At 40.0% G+C, this 23,303-nt stretch overlaps 1 protein-coding gene across 4 annotated transcripts in view; it reads left to right on the plus strand.

Moving 5' to 3' along the window:
• Positions 1-23,303, plus strand: part of MSRB3 (methionine sulfoxide reductase B3) — an 81,535-nt gene that overhangs the window by 47,988 nt on the left and 10,244 nt on the right. The window lies entirely within an intron of this gene.

Raw genomic sequence — 23,303 nt, forward strand, 5'->3', positions numbered from 1 at the left:
TGTGATTATAACTGCTTATAATGTTATGAATTTTAAAATGTATATTAATCAGGTTGTTTATGGAATAGTAAGTTTCCTTTTATCCCAGTTCCTGTATTCCATTATTCCAGTGGGCTTGAAATGTGAGGCATTACATTGCTTTTTCTTTCTACATTAGATTTTATCTTTGGAACTATATAGAAGTGAAATCTACAGCAGGAAGCATTTAAATAGCCAATGCCTACATCTTTTACATTTGTGTCATCTTGCTCCTATTATGATTTTAGTCTGTGAGTTTGACGTTACTTGCTTTAAATATTTCTTGAATAAACTCTATGCTAAGATTGATTTTTGGATCTTGACAAAACAGAGGGATTGCATGAGGGACAGCTTCACACATTTTCTGCCATTACCCCCTTTATTTTAGTGCAGTTACCAAAACTAGGGTGTGGAGCAGAATGTCACATGTCTGCTTCTGTGCTAAAGGAAAAATGCTCTCTGCAGAGCTTCACTTTGCTTGGTGGCTTAAGCTACAAGTAGATTTCTGAGTTTCTTTTGAAGCAGTTCTCCTGTGAGGTACACCGTCCTGCCTGCCGCTCCCTTGGCAGCAAAGGCAGGGACATGGCTTTCCCGCGGCTAGTGGTAAAAGTTTGGCACCATTGCAGCTGTGGTGTGCTCAGCACATGTCACCAGGCCTTTCTGCCCTGGGCTCCTGGTCCCATTTTAATCTTTGCCCCAAACCCTGTACTTGGGACAGAGAATTACTAAGGTTTAACACCTCGGTCTCATCAGTGCTGTGTCTCTTGGCACAGGTTTCAAGGGTATCTTGGTTGTAAAGATACCCTTAACAACCAAGGCTAGCTGTTAAAACCAAGCAACACCAAGGCTCAAAACCCCCTTATCATTGTGAGAGGTACAGCTGCCTTCTCTTCACAGGAAGAGCACTCAGTTCTTCCACCAAGAAGCTGATCCTGACAGTCAGATGGCACAAGGACTCTAAGTTTCTCTTTTGTTCCCAATATGTAAGAGCAGAGGAAGCGAAGATACTGGCACCATCTGGTTGTTTCCCAACCAAAGAACTTGCTATAACTTTTCCAAAGCAGACAATAATCCCAGACCTCCTGCTGAGTGAATGCACCCTGTTCACTCAAGGTGCATGGGTGATGGCATCCTTGTAAAAAAACCCCTCTTTTGTGTCTGGGGGTGCAGAGCCCTGTGTAGCACCCTGTTCTGCATTACACAGGCCTTTGGAAAGTGTCAGTGTAGAGTTGGTTTAAAAAGGGCTGTTGGCATCTGAGTCTGTATTTATGCAACCTCAAGATTCTTGGAGACACCTTAAGGTATTTTCACATCCCTCATTTCATTTTGAATTCCCTAGACTGTCGTTCCTAAGTAAAGTAATGATCCCACAAACTGGAACAAACATGCTTTGTTCCCATTTATCTTATGTTACTCAAAACAGTTCAAGTGTTGAACATGAGAATGAGGTAATTTTATTATAGAATACATTTTTTTTTCCTAGGGAGTTGTTCCACAACTATTGCTTGCTCTAAATTAACCCCACTGTTAATTCCAGTTAACTTGCAAGTCTAGATATGCCCTTAATAAACATTTATCAATGCTATTATACTTGTCTTTCCTAGAAATATTTGTGAAGCATTGAAGAATTAGAGGAAGTCTTTCTAAAGCAAGTACAAAGTCAGAAATACAGCATTTAAAGTACCCAATAGGCTCACTGCAAATGTAACCCTGAAAATGTTGTTCAACACTGAAATATTAGACAAACACTGTCAAAAGAAGATTAATTGGAACTTGAGCATTAACTTAAAGGAAGGCTGCAAAATTCCTATGGTGATGATCAGGATTTATCATGCAAATAACTATAACATCTGTAAGGGACACACATTCTTCATATCATGACTAACAGCTCCATCTGAGAAACTTCTTTTTCTCTGCTAACTCTTTATAAGTCTACAGCTGGCAGGATTTCTGTCTCAGAGACCATGGGGTTAGCTTCACGCTGTTACAAGATCTTATAAATGAAACAATTTTGCTTTCCTGTCATACTATGATGAATTCTACTGGTACCGAAAATAGATTTTTTTCTAACAAAGTACTTGAAAGCAAAAACGGTTGTAGGAGAAATATTTCTTTTTCCTCACAATTTGTTGGAGAACAATGTAAACTACAAAAAAACCCACAGGTGAAACAATTTTGTTCTTATTATCAGTATTTTAGTGTTTAAAATGCTTATTGTGCTATGTGCTTGGTTAGAAGATTTCAGAATTTAAGAATATAAGAATTATATTGGAACAATTAATGGAAATAATTTGATAAATGATAAATAGATTTTTGCTTTTTTAAAATTTAGAGTAAATAGGTCTTCAGGGTGCTGTTCCCTAACAGGATGAACTGTAGGTCTCAAAAGCTGTTGCTGAACACTTTAAATCCCACCTTAGTAATATCAAAACAATCTAAGAAAACTACCTCAGCATGCCCCCTATTCACCAGGGAATGGTAATGGTGAATTTCCTACTACCTACTGGGAGGGCTGGAGTTTTCCTGGGGCATGTCCTCTACTACTTGCTGCATCCTGCACCCAATGTGGAGGTGAGATCAGATATTCAAGTTAGAGTGTTCACAGTGAAATTGCGGGCAAAAAAAATCCGTTTTGTTCTGTGATAAAAGGAAAGGACAAATTCATGGACAATATGCAAGGACTCCAGTGGACTCTTTTTTGTGTATCTGTCACTCAGACCATGGAATGTAGAAAGTCAGAGAGCACAGGGTGCAAGAGGGAGAGTCAGGGAAGCACCATGCTGTAGAAACATATCTGTGCACTGAAGAAAAAGAGTGCCCAAGGACACACAGTGCCTTCAGCTGTGTCCATCATCTGCTGTGCCAGCTTCACACTTCTCTCAAAAAAGAGACGTATCTCCGAGACCTGTTATTCTGTCTCCCTGCTTCTACATATCAAATGAAATGTAAAGATAATGTATGTGATTTATGCCACTGTTTGTGTCAATAATTTGGAAACATTCCAATTAGTATCAGAAATTAAGATATAATAACTGCCCATGCACCTAGAGGCTGTCCTGAGGGACAGCTACACATGAGCTTTTGTTGGATTCCTACTGCCCCAGCAGTCAAATACAAAGCAAGTCAAGGAGCCCCCAACAGTTCCTGGAATTTCTTTTGCCTACCTTGTCTGGACTCACAGTGTCAGTCAGGGACTCTGAAGGTCATTTCTTCTCTCAGCACATTGCATTTTCCACCAGAATGAGTGTATTCCCATGTCTTCAGCACTGCACAATGCTGCCACCTCTATATCCCCATCAAGGTTCCCATCCTTTCCTTTCTTGTGTTTACTGGCATCTTTCCTTTAATGTGGCCACTATAATGTACAAACTTGCAAGGCTACATGATTCAGCACAGGTGCTAGAGAACAAATGAACAAAATTATAAGGCTGGAGGGGATCAGATGTTTTCCTCTCACAAATTCCTCTTGGCTACATTTCCAGATGTTCTGCAACAGGCTTTCCAAACTCTCTGTATCAGCCCTGATTTCCCTTAGCCTGTCATCAGTCCCCTTGTATGAAAATCATCAGTACAATTATTAAGAGTATAAGGAATCCTCCGCCCAAGTAAGAGAGAAATGGATACAAAAAGGCATTTTGAAAGTGAGTAATTTTCACTGACCTTTACTACCAGGGCAACACAAAAGAAATATAACTTGCCTATAACCTTAGGCTGACAAAGCAGCAAGGTACTTAATAAAAACATGCATTGATCTAACTCATCAAATATTTAAATACAGATTAAGAAATAAGTTCCTAAATTTTATTGCTGTCAGCTTCTCCACCCAGGTTGTGTTAGAGCAGTTCTTAATTTCTTCTTAGGAAGGCTAAGTAGTTTCAGAAACAGAGAGAAGTGATATTTGGTGTTCTTAACAAAATCATGCTGGCAAGTTCAACAGTCATCCTACAATCAGAGCATTTGATTTAAAAGTAGTAAAAGATCTCTTGCAGAATCTGTAAAAAGTGGCAAAATAAACTGTGATACTGAAGAACAGGGATGCTCCAGAGCTTTTTGGATGAGGTAAATGACCTCTTCAGGTTCTCTTTCAACTAAGAGGAATGATTTCCTTCTCTCTGGCCACCACCAGCTTGGATTCTTGAAAATGTGCATGAGCTGGCACAGAGAGATGGTGGGAGACAGTTACTGCAAAAACAGGAACAGCAGCTCAGATTATCTTGTTGTTACTTGTCAGTGCTACTTTGTTCTTGGCATTAACAACTACTCACGCAGGTCGTTGGGGGTGCAATGGCTGAGGAGCATGGCCAGTTATATTTGTTCAGCAGCAAAATGAGCGTTTAGTCAGATGCAAACTGAACCATCTGGTGAATGGTTCAGGGCCATGCCCTGATGTGGATAATACTCCTGACTTGGAGTATTAGATGGCTGGGACATCTCACTGGTACATCCCAGGGAACTACGTGCTGATGAGTGAGAACTGATTATCACTTGTTCCTGAATCACTTGTAAAGCTCGGCATCATTTCAGTTGTGACAATCTGGAGGTGTTTGGCACTGCTGTGACCAGAACTGAGCTCAAAGGAAATCTAGAGCTGTGTGAAACCATTGGGACAAGCACCACACTGCCAGCCTCATCAGCCTCTGGAAACGAGGAGGGGGTGAGACAATGGCATTCAGAGAGTACCCTGCTGGAACCCCCACACACTATGTGTCAGATGGCTCTTGGGACTTCAACAGCTTATCTATGGGATAAGCTGCAGCCACACATCAGGCAGAGGACCATGAGGGTGTTTTCTGCCTGTGCACCTTGATGAATTTAACAGGACAGGATCCTTATGGTCAATGTGTTCACTCTTGTTCTCACTCTTCTTGCTATTTTCTCACTACCACAAAAGTGCATTTTCCTGTTTTGGATTTAGGCAATGTTTCATTAAGCACAATATCTTTTGTGCCTATGTGCATGTTGTCCAAAATAGCGCATCTTCTGTTTTGGCTAGCATGGTTTATGAGGTTATGAATTTGAATGAGATGCAAGGTATTTTTATTTCTTCCCTCTGGATTTGTTAAAGGAAAAAGAAACTTAACATCTTGTTTGTACAAGATGATGAGAATGATATCATTCAGTATTACTTGAAACTGGAATAAATTTGTTATTTGAAAAAAAATTAGACTGTACAAACTAGCTATGTGATAATTATTAATGACAGAGGATTCAATAAAGATTAAAATATTTCATGTTTTTCTTTCATTGATGTAGTGCTGTAAATTTATGACCATTAAGAAACCATATGAAAGATCTGTCAGCTTTTCCTATTTCACATTTTAGTCTCTTATTAAAACTGAGTTCAGTTTTTGTAGTACTAATAGTAAAGGGAAAAATGCAAGCTGCTTTTAATCAAACTGGAATGTTCAGTGATCACCATCACAATCTTTAGTGTTGATCTGAGTATGAAGCAAAGAAGATTAACTTGTCTTTTGCTGACTTAATTTAGTGGCAACCACAGTCTTTAAGATGTAATGGTAGACAAGTTTGTGTCATACCAACGCAACTGCCACTGTACGTGTGAGCAGCCATCTGTTTAGAATTAAGTCCTTAGTCAAAACATCAATGAGGCCTAATGCTGCCAGTTTAAGTTAGACACAATTTGCACTGAGTTTTATATGAGTAAGGGCATCACAATCAGGTCTAATGCCACACAACAGTGAATTTGGTTACAAGGCCTGAAAGCATTTCTGAAAGGAAAGAATCATAGCCCTATGTGATTGGATCAGGAGTCTTACCAACCTTGCTGTCCACTGGGGGTGAATTACCATTTATTGTTTTGTACATAGTTGTCTTGCCCGTTTATTTTTCTTTACAAAGTGGTCCTAACCTTTTCATCAGCCACGGTCCAGATGTCTGAACAATCTTAAACTGTATACTCCAATCCAAACACTGTGCGTATTGAGATCACAGAATCAATATTCACAGTGTTTGATTGTTGTGAATAAGACTGAAGCACCTAATTTAGCACTAATCTTTTCTTTACTAGCTGTAGCAATGAAGGTGCTTTCATTTTCTGCATAATATCCCTTTCAGGTTATGTCTGTGTCTGGCCTTCACACAATCCCTGTGTATGGAGAAGTGCTAGTGTTTCATTTGGAGGGATATTGTACGCTAGCTAGTACCATGTTGGTGGAGTGGGATCATCTCAGCTGACTGTGACTACCTACCTTAACATAGCCCTCTGAGCTACATCTCAAGTCAGTTGGAAGAGATTAACATCCTCAAATGAGTTCATCCCTTCTGCTGGAGAAGTCTGTTTCAGGGCACATTGAATCACCCTTCTGAGTGTTCATCAATTTTAGAGTTAGGCATGTAACTGATTTACATAATCATTGAAAGTCACAATAGATTACCACTGGAATGAATGTACCAAGAGTTGAGGATGAGTGGATGGGATTCTCAAATAATTTTCCATGTCTGTTGCTGTGGAGGCTTAGTAGGATAAAAATCATAAATTTGAGAGAACTACACAACTGCTCCCAAGTTCTTCAGCTGGGTGTCAGTAAACCTCTTGTAAACAGAGCTTTTGTGGAGTATATTCATGAGAAAGATAAGTTTAACTTAGTGATTATTTTAGTTCCGTTTCTCTTTGTATGCATTTTCATTTCCCTTTTTAAATCTCACCTTTCCTAAACAAACCCAAATCTGCTTATGTGTCTTCAGTAATGGTGACCCCAGAGAATTACTGCATTTTTATAACTTCTTCTTAAATTCTTACTAAGAATTGTCAGATGTGAGAAACCTGGTAAAGTATGTTTTGCAAATTGATCATTCACCAGTGTTCATCTCTTTACAGGCAAGAAAAGAAATATGTAACTCAAAGAGATATAGCCTAAGGATAATAAGAGTGGATAAAAAATGTATCATATTCAATCTAGCTTCACTCAGGGCCTAAATATTAAACTGGTCTTTGGCATATTTCAGAAAGCCTGTGAAATTTTTGAAAAGCTTAGTAGGAAGAGATTTTGGTGATTTTAAGTCACTATTGAGAAACTCTTAGAAAGTCAAAGTCTTTTATTCCGTTAACTGCTCTAACCAAGCTAAGGAAGGCTGACACAATAAATGCAGATATGAAAACTGAAGGGTATTTTTGAAAAATTAACATTTAAAACCATAAGCATTCTGGTTTTGTCTCTTACTTTTCAAGGAGGTGGTCATGAGAACAGAATTTCCGTGTTTATATTCTCATTTTAAAAGTGTTTACCTTAAGATGTATGGATTTTGAAAGTACTCATATACTCACTTCCCAACTATTATCTCCCCTTCAGTCAGTGATTTTTTTTTCCCCTGTCACACACACTAGAAGGGATTTAAATGGAGTTCCAGGAATACTGAATCAAAGAGGAATGGGATTTGAAATGTCAGTGCTTAGCACTGATAGAATGTCTGGAAACCAATTAAGACATATTTACGTTGAAGATTGGCAAAAAATGTTCTTGTGAATAAAAAAAATCTGCTGCATAAAGCATTAGGGTTCTTGAAACAACTTTAAAATGCAAGAAAGGAAGATACAGTGTTTCACTGGAATGAAAACACTCCCTGCTTTCAAGTATAGTAAGAAAAACCTGAATGAAAGGCTACTGTCAGAACTGCCCTTCAGGTCATGATAGTATTAAGACTGTGGCAAACTGAATTTACATTGGTCATCATTTACACTGTTAACTGGTAGAGAAGAGAATTACAGGAGCATCCTTTTTCAATAATTCTATTTTCTTTATTATCTGCATGTGTGACTCTTCCCTGGCCCCACAATGGCAGCATATCTCAGGTGCACCTGGATCTCTATTGTTGTGCCAGTATGATTATACAAGGCAGCATTTTGTTGCTGAAGCTCAGCACAATGCTGAATCTTGCAGCCAGCAGCTGCTTTCACTCCTTTGGTTCTAGGCATCACACTACAGACCATACAAAAAGTAAGCCTCACTCCTAAAAAGCAAAGAAATATACATAGTAGAATGATAATCTTAACTCCCTTGCTCTAATTTTTGAAAAAGTAATTCATTTAATGATACATTTACGTGATTTTTCATGTTCCCCTTGCTTTCTCACATCAGGAAGGTCTCTTCCCAAAGAACGTGCTCCTGGCCAGGACGCGTAACACACCAGTTAGACTGCCCGGTGGGACATGCCCCTGCCTGGGCTCTGATTTCTGGGAGGAGGGAAAGGGTACCTGACCACCTTTACTTGACCACCTTCCTACCTCCTGTGAACACTATACACCAGTCCAAGTTTGGGACCTATGTCATCACTTACCTTTTGGTATGGCACCCAGAGTGGCCAGGCAGCTTGACTGTACTTGGTGGTAGTGAGGACACGGACCTTCATCCAAATGCCCACAGCCTTAAGATGATCCGGACAGAGATGGACCATACAGAGACTCTGTCCATCCCTGCACCCTCCACCTTACTTCCCACAGCAAAAATGGCTATTGGGAAACATCAGAAGCTCAAACTCATGAGATTTATCCTCCCACTTTGCCTCTGGGAATGTTTCTACTTATCCACAAAATGATTGAACTTTAATGGGTTTCTCATAATTTGTACAAGCACTAACAGTATATTTCTTTCACTCCTCTGCCAATAGTTCCTGCATGTTTTTTAGTTTTCATAAACTGTCTTGTCCAGTGCCAGGGTTAAACCTCATACAGATGGAGATGGACAGTGATACTAAAATGCCTAAGTAATCAAATGTGTTACAGCCTACAGTTCTGCTTTAACTTTTGGCTGGGACTGTGTTACTTCAAATTTAGTAACATAAAGGTAGTCTCATAAAGAAGCTGAAAGAATAAGGCAGAACATTCATTGAATTCATGGAGATTAATAGATGTAGGGCATGCAGTGTCATCTTCACTGCAATGTGAAGAATAAGATTATCTAAGCTATGCAGACATTCTACCTTTCATTCAGGCTGTATTTACATAAACTTACCACCCATATCTCATTAGTTCAATTATATGGTCTATTTGTGCAGATCTGTTTTAGAACTAATGAATGATGGAGAACTAGAGTTACAGCAGTGATAGCGGGTATTTAAAACATTCAAAGCAAGAGTGAAGAATGTAACCCTCTCAGGAAACAAACTGATACTTACTGAAGCTTATGCAAATATTTAAATGATCTCATAAAGATCAGTGAAGAAAAAAAAAACAAACCAAAAATAGTTGCATGGAATAAGCACTGGGAAGTAGATCATTAAACACAGGGAAAGGAGAAAGATATGCTAGTACAAAGCTACATATTAAATTATTGCTTGTCCTGCTCACCCAGTTTTCATATTCAGATGGATGCAAGGTCTTTGCTATGTGTTCTTATTGTAGAAAGAAGTTAAATGTTTAAACAGAGCTAGAACTGTGAGATTTTTTTATTTGGGCACTAAACAAGTACATGCAAACAAGGCTGGGGACTTGTGTATCCAGGCAAGTTTGTTTTAAGCTGGTAATCTGAAGGAAAATATTTTGGCTCTTTTTCTATGTATTGAACTGGGGCAGGATATGTGCCACTCAGATTTTTTAACATACGCTGATATTGGAAAGGAAACATTTCAAGCAAAGACTTGCACTATATGCTTGCAAAATGAAGAGTGGAAAACAGTTGAGCTGTTTGATTTTTATCCAAATTCTCTAACTTTTCCAGTTTTTACAAAAATTAATTAAAAATTTAAAAATTATTTTTTGCAAAATTTAAGATTTTTCAGAAAGTTTTTGAGACACCTAAAGGCTCTGGTTTAAGACACTATTATTATAGTAGAAAGAAACTAAAACCAAATTCCCAAACCTGGCATCAACTTAAAACTCAGGCCCCATTTATTTGTATGTTTAATATCTGGCACCCACAGGTTGGTTTCCTAGATTACACACTCATCCAACTGTGACAGCCTTTCTTTTGTGTTCTGCCCTGGCAGAATGCAATTGAACCCCACTGTGATCCCTGGGAATGCCAACAAAGAGATGATCAGTCATTGCACAAACAGCTCTCCAAAGGGTGATCACTTTGTTTCAGGCCTTTCTAGAAAGCAATTCAATTTTGCAAGTATTTTAGACTTAACGTTTCTTAGGGTGTAGATTAAAAAATGTGTTAAGAATAGCAGTGTGAAACAAATATTACACCTGGTGATAGTAGTGCTGAACACTGAAAAATAAAGGTTGAACACTGGAAATTTTGCTACTGAGGCTTCTTGCTTCTCCTCACTCCACCTCCTTCCTCAAAAATACACCAATGGGATGGTGCCTTGTGCAAATGCAGCACCATCTTGTTTCATGCCAAAAAGCTTCAATGAGGGTGAAGGTGAGGCTCTGAAGCGGGTGTCAGAAATGGCCTGTACAGGTCATTAAGCTGCCTGCAGGGGTGGGAAGTACATTTATAAGGTCTGTTTCAGAACATGGGTCAGAGGTCCTCAGGTCCTCTAGTTCTTGCTCTAAAGCCAGAGGCTGCAAGGCTTGTTTGGGTTTTCAGTGAGCTGCTCTATGGGCTGCTGCTTGTGGCACAGGAACCCAGTTATTTGTCAGCCACTGACAGTGCTGTTGGGTCCGTTCTCTTCCTGCAGCAGTTTGGACAGTATTTTACTTCTTTAGTTTCTTTACAGGAAGGAATCCTATTGAGAACACCTGAAGTGATATAATTTCAGCTCAAGCATTTAAAACCATGGGTATGCCTCAGTTTCCTGGGGAGCTGGGAAGAGGTTACAGTGCACATAAAAAAATTTTGGTGTGACTGCAAACCAATCAGGGCACTAGAAACCCTTTACATTTCAGTAAAAGTTTGGGCTTAGAATAGTCCCTTTTAGGCAACTGAAAGCAGATATTTTTTCCTAAGGCTAAGAGTGCCCTGCAGCCAGAATATGTTTTTTTTTTTTCATGAAGACATGAAAGGTGCAGAGGGAAGAGCCTGCAACCCCTGGCATTCCAGTCCTTCCCTGTCCCTGCAACTTCCATTGTTGCAATGCTGCTAAATCCCCTTTGACCACTCTGTAGTTATGTAAACAGAGAGCGTACTTGTGGGGAGTTATGAAGTATTTTCAAAAAAGTCTGAGTTTGTTGAATAGGATTCAATCAGTACTGGAGTAGCTTGGCGTCAAAGGTGGTCAGACTTTGTTTTACCTAAGATAGGGTTGGGAACTGACATATTGTAGCTTTTGAATTTGTCTTATCTGCTTTTTAAGAGCTCACACCATGCTTGGGGAATGAAAAGTACACTGTATTTCAGTCCCTTTCCAGAAAAGTGCATCCACTGCTACCTGCTCACTTTGAAAAGATACAGGTAATTTAAGTTGTAAATTCACATTCTTTGCCTTTTGTAATGCTGAGACAAAGGACATCTTTGGAACTAAAGGATTACAGGTTTATTTGAATTATAAAGGCACTGACCTCAAGCAGCCTTCTAGTCAAATCTGTTGTTTGTGTGGTCAGTTTATAATCATGTTTCTGTGATACTAGTGCACAGATGTAGTGTCAAAGCTGAGTTCAGAGGTTTAGTTTATTCTAACAGTACAACTTTTATCAGTCAGGGATATTACAGTAAGTTATCCTTGCACTCCTTGCCCTCCACCTCATGTTGCCTCCAATGTTTGTTTAACCTCTTACTTAACTGATAGAGCTTGTTAGCCCAGAAAAAAAGTTGAATAATTTTCTTCTGGTTTAGTGAATTAAACTTTCTCACCACTAATGGATAACCACCTGAGATAGTGAACAGTGAGAAAGCAGCAGGACTAAGACAACTGAGGGCAGGGGAAAGAGAAGGGAAGAAGCTGGTAGATTGTTTCAGCCACCCTATGACACCTAAGTCTGTCCTGTAAAGCTTCTCCACTTTGGATACAGAATATTTGAAGTTTAGAACAGAAGATTCCCATGCATCTCCATGGGACTTCCTGAGTAGCAGGTTACTTCGTTGAGAGTGTCTTTGGTGAAAGACATCCCTATGAAAAAGTTTGCTGCCAGCAAGTAAGCATTTCATGTTCCTTTTTTTTTAAATCAGCATTTTTAAATGGAAGATATCCTACTGAGCTCTTGTTAAGATTTTGTATTTTGCCTTCTCTGGTGAGAGTGTTTGTAGAACTTTCCTTTAAAAAGGAACCACAAACTCATCTCTCAAACCTGAACAAAGTCTCTGTACAGCTCCTTCCAAGAGCAAATCAAGGCTACAGCTCCTTGATTTCTCATTCCCAAGCATACTCTGCCTGAGAGGAAGCTCAAACTGCCTTTCTGAATGGAGGTTTGCTGCCTTTCTGAAGGAAAAAGGAAAGAAGGAAGTAGTGTAAGAAAAATCTAATTAATAGAAGAAACAAAGTGGAAGGGCTGACAATGAGAAATGGTACACATAGGGTATAAAAAGAATTAAATCAAATTAAAACCTCTACCTCAATCCACTTTTTCAACTTAGGTATTTCTGCTTACTGGCTTGGTATGGATGATGCTTCTGTTGCCTAACTGCTGTTTTGTTAAGAATTCTTCCAGTCAAACTTGCCCTACATGTATCTTCTCTTTTGCTTTATAGCAGAGTTATCTATCCTGGCAGAAGTTTTGGTAGTAGGGAACCAAACAAACAACTGTGTGTATGAGGTGTTAATCAACTTAATTTCAGTACATTTAGAATACCTTGCAAACTCATTTGGTACCATTTATGCAAGGTTTCAGCAGTTTACTTTTGGAGTAAATATTAAAGTGAAATGAGCTACAGTGCTCAAGTTTTGAATGTAGAGCATTATTTTACACCTCGTTAGGTCTATTTTTCCTACTAATACAGCCGTGGCAGTTGGACAAGTGAAAGACTGATGGGATGAACAAAGGCAGTGCTCCTTTCCGGAGTGCCAAATTCATCCTGTAAATGTGACATTAAAAAATAAAAGAGACCCCCAAACCACATGGCAGAAGTCAGGCCTGAAAAACCAAGAAAATCTGCACTAGAGCAGTTTGCACAAGCTCCTGCATGTCTTTACCTAATGTTTTCAGACACTAGAAGGATCATATTTCCATGTGCAGCTAATTTGCTGTTTTACTTAGAAGGTTTTCTCAAGGACATACACAAAATAGTATAAATGTGGTAAGATGCTTTTCCGCTTTTGAAAATTTGAAAGGTTGAAAATAACTTGATCTTGATACTTAGCAAGGCCTTTATTAAGCTCTCTTAAGTAACAGCTCTTACACTTGTTTCAGGATCCGCTGGTCCCAGCAAAAGCTTATGCTGCAACAGTTATGGTGGGGGAACCGTCCCGAGCACTTCTGACGTGCCCTGTCAGAATAAATTGCGCAGGGGCAGAAACTGATTCTTCCTCACAGCTTCACACAGGCTGCTGAGCCATGTCCAGGAAATTTAAGAGTCCTTTTTTAGGAATATCGCACAGTGAATAGTTCAAGTGGTACCTCCAATCACTACCTGCATCTTGTGTCTGGCATCTGCTCAGTGTGAGTAAACCAGCACAAGAAACAAGCCATACCATGTGAACTGTTCCACACAAAAACGTGCACAGCTTTCACAGATGTATCAATACCGTTGTAGATTTAGTGATACTCTAGTTTGATGTAATAATGACATGAATGCCCCTTGGTTTTTTTCCCCTGTAGAATAAGCTTTGCAGTGCTACCACCCCTTCATACCCTGTTTTCTTTGCCTGTAAGACTAAGATGTAGCTGCTGATACAGGATTCTAAAAGGCTTGGGGGTAACAGAATGAATTAAACATTCCTCTTCCAGCTGCTGCTGTTCACAACACTTTTGACAGTTAAAATACATCACACATTCTCTTGTCTGTTTAATATAAACAATTAGTATTTTAAGTGGAGTCCAGAAACAACCCCAAATAGGAGGATCCAGACAGGCAGTTCAGAGAGAAAACTAAGAAGTGTTCTAAATTTATATAAAAGTAGTTTGCAATCAGTTCAACCTATGCCTAACACATTGTCTACTGCAGCATATCAGACTGTGGAAGCTGAGAGACCAGTGGCTTGTCTTTTGAGCAAGAAGGTTTAATTTTTCATCTTAAAATTATTTCAGCATAACTTTTTATCTGCAATTTTTAGTATGAAATATAAAATGAAAGGGGAAAATCAAAATTAAAATACAGTATTTTCGTTTTCATATAATGAACTCCTTGTATAATGAAATACTTTAGTCAACCGAAGAGCCATTTTGGAGTAAAGCTTGTTTACAGAGAATTTTCCTTTTTGTCTCTTCTGGAAGAGTCTTGAAATCACAGCCCTCATTAAATAAAGCAAAAAAATCCAGCTTCTCTGTATGTTTACTTCCTTGAAGCTGAGGCAAACCTGAGATAACAAAAGGACTTTAATGCAAGCTCAACTACAGTATACAAGCAACATGATGAGAACAGTGTCAATCTTTGCAATTTTAGGAATTCTGACATGATCTTTGCAAAGCGCAATTTGCTAAAATTTATTTCATTTCCTGAATGAGAGAATTTTTAATGAAAATGTTATAAACTGAAAAAGCTCCTCACTCCTTATAAAAGACATTTGGGATGCAATAGTACTCAATTGTAAACCCCTTCTTTTTTGAGTCTAGACAATGTATAGCTCCATAGCTATACACTGGGGGACGTAACATTATGTATAATACCACTTCATATAGATGGTCTTAAAATTCCATTTACCTAAAGTTTAGACCTTTGTAGGCATGAGGATCTCTCTGGAAACCTCTCTGTCAACTTTTCTATGTCAAAATCTAAGTATGCACCTCAATATGAACCTGGACCAGATGCAGCTATCCATTTTGGAATGAACCCTCTAGTCACTAGCATAGGTAAAATATCTGATAGGAAGTATTTAACTTCACTTCTGCTTGCCAGGGAAAAAGCTAAATGCTCAGTTATGAACTTTACATCAATGATTTTCCCTTCATTCCTTTGCAATGGTTAGTGGCCAATTGCACTTGGCCCTGAAGGGTCTACAATAGTGTAAATAATGAATCACAAATAAACAACTTACCACCTTTTCAAAAGGAAGCCAGGTAATTAATTTCTTTTAAATTGAGACTTCCTCTAAAATAAAAAACTCCCCTCAGCTTCTGCAGCCATCAACTCGGTTTGCACCTTAAAAACAAATAGAAGCAGGGAACCGGGAGTAAAACTGAAAACAGCTTCAGGTTATTCAATTTCCTGTTTGTTTAAATTTGTCCTTCCTGACATGCAGATTCACCATACTCCTTTCCTGGTGACTACTTCATTAGATTAGTTTATTTAGGTATTCAGAGGGATTTTTATCTTCTGACTCATAAAATTCTTGAATTGCCCCGAGAATTTCCTGTGTCTGACTGGAATTTTATGTCCTTGTAGTTTTACCCGGACTCCTTGAAGAAGTTGCTGTCTAAATTGCTCTGCTTTTGAGGTCTTCAAAACAGCAGATCAGGAGCCAGCTCCGAGCTCGGTTCCTGCTTTTCAGGAAAACTGATCTGTACCAGCACTTCACCTCTTAAAATTGTAGTCAGGAATTTTCTTAGTAGTTTTAAACTCTTTCTTTCCTGACAGTATTTCCCCTTGCTGCCCATGCCCTTCCCAGGTGTCCACTTCAGAATATTTGTCCAATTCCAAAAATGCCCCCGGTGGCTCAAAGGGCAGCCTGCACGCTGTCCCATCGGGTTTTCATCACTCTCTTGCTATAAAGCAGAGAAGCGGAGGTTCCGGGTATATCGGGCCATTTAGCAGTTGATGAGAAACGCCTTTGTATATCCCTTCCCTGTCTTTTTTTTCGTCCTTTCTGAGGAGGGTGAGAGCTAGGTTAGGCTGGAGCCTTGGTGTGTGCTTCTTTTGAAGGGTTCAGCGAACTGAAGGCGATGCTTTTTGACACATGAGCTCCAGAAATTTACCGAGCGTTAGCAGTGGCAGCTCGGCTGCCTGCACTTGGGTTTCTCTTGCCTCGGCCGCCCTCTCGGCGGAACGCCGGCCCTCCCGTGCCCCGGGTCAGCGGGGCTCAGCCGTACCTGAAAATGGCTCTGGCGAGGAGGGAACGGACAGCGGAATGGCACCCTGCCTGTCCTCCGAAGCCTGACAGGGAAAGTGGAAAGAAACCGGGTCACCCCTTTGCGGTGTAGGTGTCGGTGTCCTGCCTCCTCTCCCGGGTCACGGTGACTGCACGGGGGCAGCCCGGAAACACGGCTGTATGACCACCGACCCGTGTCTGTCAGTCTGTCTAGCCGTGAGGCTGCTTTCCCTCGAGTACATTCGCTTATGGGATCAGCAGGTGGAGACAAGAACAAGGACATGTGCTGTGCCGAGCCTCCCGGGCTCCCCGTGCCTGGAGGCGGCGGCCGCCTCTGAGGAGCGGCCGGGCGGGCCGGGGGCGGCCGCCTCCCGCAGCCCCGGGCCGGGCCGGAGCCTGGGCCCCTCCGTGCCTTCCCGGTGCCTTTCCGGCGACAGCGGGACGGAGCAGCGGGCACGGGCACCGGCGGGGAGGGGTACGCGGCCTGGGCGATGGCCCCTGCGGAGCGGTGACACTGGCACATCAGGGTGGCCCAGAGGAGGAAGCCCAGAGAAACACAAATACTAATCAACGTTAGAGAAAGGAGTATCCAAAGAGCGTCCATAGCTGATGTTGTGGACAGCAAGCTACTACAGTTGGCCTGCAGTTGTGGGAAGCAGCATGTAATAGAGGCAAATCCGCATGAGTACAGTTTTCTTTGAGTTGCTTGAATGCCTCGATGAGAGGCACTATGTCCACTCCTTAGGATCTTGCCTCTCCCGTTTTCTTCTGTACAGGGGCCCGTTTCCTTTTGCTGCTACTCTCTATATCTTTTATTTCTCCTCTTGTTTATTGCAGCATGTTTGTTTTCCAAGCAAATTACTCCTTTGTACATATTTCTTTACCTAGAGTATCGTAAAAGAAAACAAGACCCTGAAGTGAGTTGTATGTTTATAAACCAGTATTATTTGTGTGCGAAAACATGTAGTGAGTATAATTGACATCCGCTGTGAACATTTGCACTGTGCGTAATTACATATGTTCATAGCTTACCTTGGAAGTTGTTTTCATGTCTTGAACACTTCGCCTATGGTACTTATGTTTTGTTTGAATTATTTATTTGAGTAAAAAAATGTAATAGAACGCTAATGGAGAAGGAAAAGAAGACATAAAAGATGTAGTCATGAAAGGAATAGTACAGGCACAGAGGAGAATAAGAGACCTGTGCTGAGCTGACCTATACAGCAGCCATATTCATGTTAATGCTTGCTCAGTCTTTGGGATATTCTGTAGGCAGGCTGGACTTCCCCCAGCAAAGCATTAAAGGAGAGCAGCTCCTCATGAGGTTGGTCTTAACTGCTTTGCTGTTTCTTTCCATGGACTGTGTTACTGATGATATTATATGGCTGTGAAATGATTTCCTTTTAAAACGTTGAAAGAAAATGTAGTGTTTAGGAGAAAGGGCATGCTTTGCCCTAGAAACTGTCCTAGAAAACAAAAGGTGAACATTACAATCAGAAATCTTAACTTTTCCATTTCCATGCTTACAGGGTTTTTTTTCAAAGTACAAAGTTTTCTGCAGAAAACTTAAAAGGAGCATGTGTGAGTATATGTGCACATGTATGTTGTTTTTGCCAGCATTTTCTGTGAAGAAATGTCTTTATTTTCTAGGATGCGTTACTACCTACCTCTTTTAGTTTGCATAAGAGGTTGTTAAAAAGATTTAAATCTCCCTCCAAACCAACAGCAGCTCCAAACAATCTAACCCTGCAATAATTCATTTTTCTTCTTTTATGATTTTATGTAGTGCCTGTGGCTTTTGCATTCTTTTATGCATGTGGCATAGTGTTGAACTGTACGTTGCAGAGACAAAGTCTCTGCAATACTCAGAGGGTACTGTAAAGTTACCCTGAGGCCTAGGGAGGCAGAAGTCTCCTCAGAAGTCTGCAGAAAACTGCAGAGAGTAGAATGCACTCCCCATGAGAAGCATGGCTTTAAGGCTAGGTTCCTTGCAGGGCTTGATGAGCGTGTAGTTCATGGTGAAATGTTCCTGCAGTGTGATAAAAATCATGGTCTAGAAATTTATCAATCTTAAGGACTAGCTTTGTGGATAAACTGTAATATTAGGCAAAGAGGAGGGTTTTGTTCTCCACAGTGGCATGAGAAGGAGCTGTGCCACCTCTCCATATTCTCCTCCTGCAGAGTCTTGTCATGTGGCCAAATGGCCCTTAGAGACCTGGTGGTTTGAAGCTCTGTCTTCACTCTGCTTTCAATGCTCTATTCCATCAACCTTTGATATCAGACATTGCCATCATCTAACTGCCTCCGGTTTTTGCCCCAATCCTGACAAAAGTTTTCCTTCATGGCTGAGAAAATTATGTCCGTTTTTAGTTTGTGACCAAGTTGCCTCACCTAGACATCTCCTTTAATAAAGGAAATGGAAGAAAGGGAGCGTTTGTCTTTTTTATTGTTGTTTGCGGGGGGGTTGTTTGTTTTAATCAGTGTAGTAACACTTTCCCTTGTTTCAAGGGAAACCTAGTGGGAAGGGAAAATTATAACTTTACAGCTGAGATGAGAATGTGTTTGTCCAGCTGTCCTGTCTTGTCTGCTAGAGCATTCAATATTAGAGGCACTAGTGAAGGAGGGTCATAGAAGGAATATAGCTGCAAAAGGAAGACAGTACAGGCTTTGGGTTTTTGGTATTAAAATTAATTCAGTAACCTCTGTGGTTTCAGTTTTAAGCATGCAGCTGAGTTCTGGCAGTTCTTTACAAACTTTGTTTCCCAGACATGCATAACAATACTAAAAGGAAAATATTTCAACAAACAATTTGTGGATGTTCATTACTTGAAAGACACCATGACAAATTTTTCAAATATGTATTTCATCTGTGACTGCTGTTCATTTCAGTGCCAGATGTTGATTATTACAAGGTTGCATTTGCTTGGTTTTTTTAACTTTCTCGGTGAACATATTGCATTAGAATTCCAATTTTATCAAATCACTTCCATCTAAGGCCTGCCAGCTCTACTGCTATCCTGATTTACTAATCTTTTATGAAAACTTTAGCAATTTAAGTGAGTTGCACAGATAACTCATTGATATACAAATTTCAAGGTATTTTGCAATATATATATTTGTTTTACCAATACTGCTTTTGTAGGGAAAACAAAAACAACCGTTTGAAGTTGAATGCTTTGGACTGAGGTTATTAGGTCAACAGTAAATTTTAAAAACTATTTGAGAGCTTTCGTGATGGCATTTTAAAATTATAGCTTAAGGTTACACTGCTTCACACAGTTCTGTTTGGCTCCTTTGATGCTGAAGATCTACAGCTGACTTATGTGTAAGATATATTTTTAAAAACATTAGCCATGATTTAAAGTAACAAGAGACACTATTCAGATGAGGGGAGAAACCCGTCCTTTGGGAGGAAGTGAGTTAGGTTCAGTAGTTTTGTTGAACCTGAACCAAGAAAGAAACCATTAGTAACTCAATCTTTGTAAGAAGACATGAGGAAGATCCTAGCTCCTACCTACCTGGAGATTTTAGCAGTGGCTTGTACATTCAAGATGTTGAATATCACAGAGGAAGACTCTAAAAGAACCAGCTTGTATTAATCAGTATTTTAGACCACAGTGAAAGCACAAAGGAAGCAGCTAGGGCAAGAGCAGTATTGTGATAGAGTTATTAATTGCTAAAGAGAGTAGGCCCCATGCTTTTATTGCTCAAGAGACATCAGGGACACTCTTGTTCTGAAAAATTCAGATGTCAAATGAAATTGTAGACGCTAAGTTTCAGATCTCCCTTAACAATCATTTTAAACAAATATAACCTCCTCCCACTAACAAGGAAATAAATCTGGATTGCATATGCTGTTTCATGGTAAGTTGTTTGGATGCTCAGAGTGCTGTAAAGGAAGAAAACAAATACCACCTTTATTCATGGCTTTCACTTTTTTTTATTTCCCAAGTGAGAAACATAAAGGAAAAAACAGATGGCAATTGTCTCATAAAAGCTGCTATTAGAAGTTCAGTTGTTTTGAAAAATTCCCTTCCCACACTGTTCTGGCTGCACAGTATTTGCCTGCTGCAATAGCCCAGTTTTGCTGTTAGAGACAGGTAATATTAGAGAGAAGCTCTATCTTTACTTTTTCTTCCAAAATTAAGTTTCATTTTGTCTTTGTGTTGTTCCCTTCAACCCCTCCCTAGTTACCACTCTGATGCTTTTTCGGTGTGGTCTGTTGAAAAGCAGTTCTGTGTTGTCCTTCTTGTATCTGATGGTGCTGGAAAGGAATGGCCATTTTTTTTCCCATTGGAATACGTATCTAATGTAAAGCTGTTTGCTGGTGAACAAGGATGTTTCAGTGCCTGATTCTGTTTCTACCTACATTCAGATAAATTACATGAACCTCCACAGAAAGAAGTGTTACCTCACAGTAAAATAATTATGAGTAAGAATATTCATTATTCATTCATCATCATGGAGATATTAAGAAAAATAACCCAGGATGTTCTGTGCTAGCCAAAAAAAAGCCCTATATCTGTACAGGCATCCTACATAATAGCAACATGTCACTTTGTAGTTCTACATTAAACTTTTATGTGAGAAGTTACAGCTGTGGATGCCTATGTCTTTCAGATTCTGTTTCAATAAACCTTTGAGAAAGAAAAAAGTGAAAGCCCTTCAGCTTTACAGCAGTTTCAAAGCAGAAGCTTTATTACCTTTTTTTAAATCCTAATACACTTTATGTTTTTACACAGACATGGTTTCTCAGTGAAGATAAATGATGAGACTGTACCTTAAAAAGCCTTTGGGTTTTCATTAATCCACATTAGGTTAAAAGGGAATCAGAATTCTAAAAATACAGCACATCAGAGAAACAAGGTATTTTTCAGGTCAAGGTCCTCTTTTACATCTGGTGCCATTTGGTAGTTCTAACATCTTCCATCTCCCCCTACTTCTCCATCTGTTAATAACTCACTGAAGTAAATGCTTGGAATAATTACAGCAAAGAATGATAAAATGCAGGTTGGATTTAATCTCCTAGGGATCTAAAATGAAAAACAACCACAGACATCACAGTTACTGGGAAACTGGAACTCTCCAGTCAGCAGGTGTATAAGATGGGAATTATGTCAGAGTATTACATGCTTTGGGATTGCAGTTGTGCTGTTCAAAAAAATGTCAAAAGGAGTATTAATTAAGGAGCGAGGGAAAAAATAGCCTAGCGGGGCTGATTTTCAAAAGCAACCTGCCATTTTGCTTCTGCAAATAATTATAGAGGCACAGCTCTAACGGTTAGATTTCTAAGTGCTTGCATCCATCTACTAGGAAGTTGGAGATCTAGCTAGAGTAAAATGTATGCAAACTTGCAAAACTGGAGAGAGGTTTGAGATGCTTCTAAAATTGATCAATCAATCAATCAATCAGCATGTAGATGACTTTCCAAAAGTTTATGAGAACAAAATGTCTTTCTTTTTTTGTGTGAGGTCAGAATTGCCCCAAGAAAGAATCCTGGAGTAGCCAACAAAATAAGGGTCTTTGGAGCTTCCTGGATTAATGTGAAAGAAACAATCTACTCCTGCTGGGGTTTCATATTTGTATCAGGAATGCAAAATGGGGGCTGGACTATGGGCACACTATTTGTGTTTGCTGCCTTCCTCTGGCACTATAGCTACTTTAGCATCTCAGTTTGATTGTTCAGTTTGTCAGCTCTCTGGGGCACACTGCTGTGTGCTTGCAGCTGTGTTGTCCTGGTACCCACCTTGTGCCAGCTGCCTGTATAGGTGCCCACTGTGACTAGCTCATCAGAAATACAGACTCAATCAGGTACCTGGAATAGGAGGTCTGAAGTGAGAAAGAAGATGGCGTCTTCTGAATGAGTTTAAGCCCTCAGCCCAGAGTGGCAAATCCAGTGCTGCTCCTCCAGAAATCCAATCCAACAGAAATCCAATCCAACAGAAACATCCAATGTTTCTGTTCCTCCCTGTCCTGTGTTGCTGCCCAGGGCAGTACCAGGCAAGAAAGCATTCTTTGACAAAGAGGCATAAACCACTGTCTCCTCTTTTGCAGAATAGGGAAAGCATTATAAAACACAAAAGATTCAGTTTTGATGAGGGCATGTAGAGTGAATTTTAGAAATGCTACACAGCTTTTACAAAATATTTGGGGACTGTCCTCAAAAGAGAAAGAATAGGACATGACTCTATGTGTGACTCCCAGCAGCGTAAGATCCTCTCTGTTACTCATGCAGGATGGAGCGGAAAAGATCTGTCAGTAATGTTCAGTTTACACATGCTTTTCACTTAAATACTTGACAGAAGAAAGTTTCATTGCTTTATTAAGCCTATTTTAGATCTAAGAAATTATAATTGCTGTATATTTGAAAAACTACTCATCTCATACTCATACTCAGCTTGTGGCTTGCTTATTGACTTACCAGAAACTGGCCCTTAGGACATAGTGGCCTGACTCCCATGCAAAAGAGTTGTTGGAGTGAACATAAACACTACCGACTCCTATTTTAAATCCTGTTTATATTGCCAGTGTGGTGCAAACTGTCTGTGAATCTAAGAATGAACCCATTTAAAATGTCTATAATGCAATAAAAATTGCTGGCAATTGCTGTGTCATATTGCCCCTCAAACTAAACTTTGCATTCAAGGATAAATGTATTCACAAATCTTAGTTGCTGTTCACACACACAAAAGTGTGAATATCATTTGAAATTGTTCATTCATCTGGTAAACTCCTCCCACCCTCATCTTCTCTCTTGCAATTACCCTTTGCCCCTTTCCTCCAGAGGTTATTTCTTCCTACCTGATATGTTTAACCATTCTTCAAAAGGATGGCCTGGCTCCTGCTACCCATCATATATGGTCTAGACTTGACAGAGGGCCATCATCCGAAGAGGGTTGAGTCGTGGAACCAGGACTTGCAAAGGGTCTCCACCACTGCTCAGCCTCTGCTGTGATAAGGGTTACTGTTTCTCTCAGCTTAGCAGAAGCACAGGAGATCCAAAATTGTCATCTTCACCCCTATCCCTAAAAGAGCATGAACTTAACAAGTAGCCAGATAGCCTTCAGAGGTGAGCTGAAGATTTAATGGATGGCTTAAAGCAGCCTGAAATGTAAAGGTAGCTAACCATTTTGCAGCCTTAGGGCAGGAAGGAGGCAGGAGGGCAGGATGGAGGGGCTGAAGCCAGGGAGACAGGTGAAGTGGCCTGGGGCCTGCAAAGTGGAGGCCACTGCTGGGCCATTTACTTCTTGTACAGACAGAAGCTTTAAGGCTGGCTTTCTACACCACTGGGAGGGGCCTGATGTGCAGGCAAGCCAGCTACT

This window comes from Zonotrichia leucophrys, chromosome 1A (assembly GCF_028769735.1).
Source record: "Zonotrichia leucophrys gambelii isolate GWCS_2022_RI chromosome 1A, RI_Zleu_2.0, whole genome shotgun sequence".
In the NCBI taxonomy this organism is placed as follows: domain Eukaryota; kingdom Metazoa; phylum Chordata; class Aves; order Passeriformes; family Passerellidae; genus Zonotrichia; species Zonotrichia leucophrys.